At 37.1% G+C, this 5,157-nt stretch overlaps 1 non-coding gene across 1 annotated transcript; it reads left to right on the forward strand.

The window, feature by feature from the left end:
- Positions 1 to 41: 41 nt before the first annotated feature.
- Positions 42 to 113, forward strand: trnaq-uug (transfer RNA glutamine (anticodon UUG)). The gene has a single exon. It is a non-coding gene; the product is annotated as a tRNA-Gln (tRNA).
- The last annotated feature ends 5,044 nt before the right edge of the window (positions 114 to 5,157 follow it).

A 5,157-nucleotide genomic window follows, 5' to 3' on the forward strand; every position in this document is an offset into this window, starting at 1 on the left:
TCTTTGAAATCAAGGCTACTTCACTTATGTTGACACATGTAGGTTCTGTGGTGTAATGGTTAGCACTCTGGACTTTGAATCCAGCAATCTGAGTTCAAGTCTCAGTAGAACCTTTTGTCTCTGCTTCTGGCATCTTCAATACTTTTTTATCTCAAGTTTATTTTACAGACTATAATGTGAAATTAGGCACAAGTCTGACAGTTTCTTCCCCAAGTTACTGTGCTCTCTGAGAGGATCTGTAGTATAACTATTTGACATTGTTCCATGCCCATAGCTGATATTAGTCTTTAACAAATTTTGGATGGTCTACTAGGAACACTGCAAAGAGCATGAGTTTCCGTAGCGTAGTGGTTATCACGTTAACTTAAAGAAGCTCCATTATCTCAAAGTTTATTCAACACACTGCATTTTACCAATAAAGTTAAAAAACTTAGTGTTTCTTCTGCTTGAACTACAGTGATATGTTTTTTTGGATGCAATAAAAAAGAAGAAGAACTAGTGTAGCATAGCACTTAATAAAAACTTGATAGTATTTAAACTATGGATAGTTCAAACTTAAAGTCGAAACACATTTTTATAGGCAGATTTTTATGACTTACATACTTCAGAATAAGTGTTGTTTATTGTGAAAACACAGATTAAAATCTCTACTTCTCTGGGGAAATTAGCATGCTTACTTGTTGTGTTCCTGGAGTTGAATAACCCAAACATAATCTCATTATGATGTGCATCATTTGAGCTTATGTGTGCTGGTATAATGTTGATCCCTTCCTGTGTGCTGTCATCATTAACAACATGCTGGGGGCTTACTTTTCAGCAGCTAAATCACACAGGAGGGGAATTGCTATAAAGTAGATGCAATACAGTTGATTTAGTTGATATATTCTGACAAGGACAAACACTCAGGAGCTGTTAGCGGCTTCTAAGTGTTTTAAGTGGAGTGGGTGAAGCCTCTGAAAGTGGCAAAAGTCCTGCCCTCAGTTGGTTAGAGCTTGGGAAAAGAAAGCACAGACTGCAGATCCTCAGGGTAGAAAGCACAGACTCACAACTCAAAGCAGTGCATGCATATGGATGCACAGATCCTCTAACGCAGAAGCAGGTGGGAACTCCAGGATTCAGTAATAGGACAGTCCTGACGGATGTGCTTCCTGCCCTGCAGTGTTTTCCAGACTGGGACGCCAAAAAACAGTGGGAAGTCAATGAGTTTTAAATCACCTGCGCAATCTTTATACATCTGTCGTCACGATATTGTTTCATCATAATACTGTAATTAAAAACAGTTTTGCTGAATGTTATCCAAAAAGGCTAATTAATCATCCTTTGAACTTTTACGGCAAGAGCTTTTGTTCCTCTACTTAATTATGTAGTCGTGTACTTGTTGTTTGAAGCAGCAAAGCGTAGTGATGTGGTGTAATATGGTGTCAGAGTTTGACGCTGTTGGAGGACATTAGTGAACAAACAGCAACATGGAGGCCAAGAAACAGAGTAGATTGTTCTGGAATAAAGCTGGGGAGAAGTTTAAAGCAGGACTAAGTTACTGATCAAAATCAAACACCCACTATTAAAAATGATGGTGGCTGCTATGGTAGTGGGTTGGTTTTTATCCTTCAGGGACAGGGATCCTGGCCAGAGTTGATGGGATTATGGCAAGGATTGGTCTTCTACATACAATCTACAAACTAAACTTTGTGTGTTTTGCTGGTCATTCATATAAGGTCATAATAATACACATTAGTACCTTTAGATTTAATGTGAAAAAGGGTATGAATTGCTTTGCAAGGCACTGTAATAACCATGGAAAACAACAAAAGACAACTATCAAGAAAAGTCCTATTTAAATCAGCATTCATACATAAATGCATAAACCTACATCAGTTTATCTAGACATTTGTGAAAAATGTACTTCTCCTCATTTAATTAGGATCTCAGACATAGATGTGTTTGTCAAGTACATTCTAATGTAACGCATCATTTAATCCTATTAGATCCATTTTATTGCCTCAGAACATTAAGACTGAAGTATTCAGAAAAATAAAATAGACTGCAAACAGGACACTTCTGCCAACTCCTGTATCTTTTACAATGGCAACTCAATACAATGCATGCATCTTGCTGTAATATGCTTATATGAAGAGCTGCAACATTTTCAATTTTTTTTTTGTCAGTGAGTCAAAAAACATCTTTCGGAGTAATATTTAGAAAGTAATTGACATAAGCAATCATTTATCTTCTCTATCATAATAACTGGGATTTCACTCAAGAATAGCCAACACTTACAGTACAGTTTATTGCTTTATCTCAAGAAAAAAAAAACTATTAATATTCCCAGCTAACTCAACAGAGATGTTTAGAATGATGAATAAAACATTCCAATATCTTGCTCCCTTCAGAACAACAGATCTGCCTTCGGCAGAAATATCTACGCCCTCAAGGACTCTGTAGGGTAGCCGATGTATGCTGACGCTAGGCCTTAAATCCACTTTGGGGGGAATAATTTGCAGTGATTTATCTTTTTGTGTGGCTAAACATCACTGAAGAAAATTAAATCTGCTGTCATGTCTGCAATTATGAGGGTTCTTTTTAGCACCACAGTGGATATATGAATAAATAGCACAAATGCTGTTATGTTTTAGTGCTAAACTACAAACTTTTTTTTTTTTACTACATAGTATTGTATGAAATATCAAAATGCATTAAGAGCTCATCATTTATTTGTCCATAGAAACTATTCATTTATTGACCAATTATCAGCTGCTCCATATGACCGATAAATCAGTGGACCTGCTGTTGGTTCCTCTGAATTTAAAACAATGCTGGACTTTTGACCTCATCAGGTCTATCCAGCCCTCCATGCACATTAGAAGTTGTTGAAATTGTTATTATTATGAAGTAGGCACTTTTAAGGAACTTCTCTCTTGAATTCGATGTCAATGTTATTGCCACCTACTGGCACAGAATAGGTGCCAGTAGGTTGCTTTTTAATTACACCTCAGCGTAAACAAACAAAATAGTTTTACAGAAACAAAGTGTAGAATAGTTCTTTATTAAATTGTCTCATATTTTGCTGCTACATTTTTGTAACCCTTGATATTTATTTTTTTTCTCTACCAGACTTTTCGATGGCCCATTGCCAGCAGACTTGATCAAAATGAGATGTTGGAGATCCAAGTGTACAATTACAGCAAAGTCTTCACAAATAGGTGAGTTAAGACTCCTGTTTTGAACTTTTCTTTTTTTTTTTTTTTAAACTACTTTCAGCGCACAACATCTTTTTAGTCTGATTGTATAGCACAATTTAATTTGTATCACCTTTTGGTGAATAATATCAGTATAGATAGATGGTTGTTTTTAAAAAAAACAAACAAAAAAAACAAGAAAACGAACACAGTGAAAGTCTGTTTCTATGCTAACATTAAGGTTAAATAATATTATTGGTAGATTGGTGAGTGAACGCTGCAAAGCTGTGATGCATTTTTAAACTCTAAGAGTTGCCAGAAACTGTCGGATTCAGAATGAGTTGCATCCCATCCAACGGCATTTCAGAGTAAATCCATTTGCAGTTTGGGGGCATTGCTTGTCTTTTAGTGTCAGCCTATGACCAACTCAGACTGACACATGGTGTTTGTCTCTGAAGTAAGGCGGAGAATGAGCTTGAATTCCCAGAGAGCTTGACTTAAATGGAGTAAATTGCCTGTGTAAAAACATTGTAAACCACTGAGCTGGACATGAGTCACTTTCACATCAACGGAGCGCTTGAAGTAATGAAACTGCAATTCAACCTCTGTAATTGGCTCATTTGTCATGTCACACAGTCCAAACAGTCAGATCATGAAAAACACGGTATAATGTAACAGAGTTTAATGCTTAGGTTCTTGAGTTGATGACATACAAAAATGCAATACACACTTCCTTTCTCCATGCAGGCCTTTTTGAATACACACAGCCACACATTTACCTTCTATTTGACCCACATATGAGTGTAAACACACTCTGTAAACAAGGAGCTATTAAAGGCAGGCCACAGACTGTGTTTAATACAGACATAATTAAAGTTGCCTGGTACTCAGTGACACCAGTGGTGGGAATAATAAAAATAATCTAAACTATTATCCCAATGATATAGAATCACATCATAACAGAAATTACAGTGTGTTTGCTTAATTAGAAAAGTTAATATTTGCTGTGCGTTCTCTTGTGCAGGCCACAATTTTGTGTCATCAGTTAGAAGGATGAACGGCATTACAGCGGAGGCGAATAATTCCCTGTCTCTTTCTCAGTTATTTGCAGATGCGTAGTTTACGTTCAAAGTAATTCAGTACTAACCATATCAATCACTGTTTTGGGGGTAATTTTAAAGATTTAACGATCCTGTGTAATTAGACCATTAATTGAAAGGCGCATGTTTGAAATAATATCAGGTGTTGTTCAGTCAACAGGGTCATTTATTCTGTAAAAAACGCAGGTGGCCATATTTTAAGGACAAAAGCAGGTTATGGAGCAGTCATTCCTGAAAATCTGGGTTTGGGCTGACAGAAAAGAAGAGAAGGAAGCGATATGCTACTTGGCTGAAGTTTTAAAATTAAAAACAAAATGCTGAATGATTTTTGTTTCTGGTTTGGATGTTTCTGCATTTAGATTCGGCCGTTTAGGAGAACAACTAAAGCTGTGGGCGATCAAAGAAGGTTTACCTGTGAGCAATAAATAAAAGATACTTATCTGAAGCCCTGTTAAAGGAAAAGAAGCTCCCACAACATGTGCTGAAGATGTGCTGAAAAGGTTACATTGGATGCCTCAAAGTGAGCTGGTGCAGCATTTTATGGCAAAATAGTTGTTTTTTGGGTGTAGGAGCCAAAAGCAATTTGCAATGTACACCAATTCATGACCTTCCAGGGATCATGGATCAGACTGAATACATTTACTTGACAAAATGGCTAGATTGGAAGGCTTCCTGCCAGGCTTTTCCATCTCCTCTACAAATGGAGAGGCAGTTTGTCTCCCTCTAAACACTGAAAGTAGGCCCGTCTCCTGTGTGTGAAACAGATCCAGTCAGGTTTCACACTGAGTTAATTGACGCTTTTTATAAACAGTCAAGGGGCCAGACTGGAGAAAGATTGCGCGGCCTTATCGTCATTCAAACGTTATTTGCTTGTCACTCTG

The sequence above is a fragment of the Poecilia latipinna genome, unplaced genomic scaffold (genome assembly GCF_001443285.1).
Source record: "Poecilia latipinna isolate Pla-1442-1.1 unplaced genomic scaffold, P_latipinna-1.0 Scaffold4346, whole genome shotgun sequence".
NCBI classification, from domain to species: domain Eukaryota; kingdom Metazoa; phylum Chordata; class Actinopteri; order Cyprinodontiformes; family Poeciliidae; genus Poecilia; species Poecilia latipinna.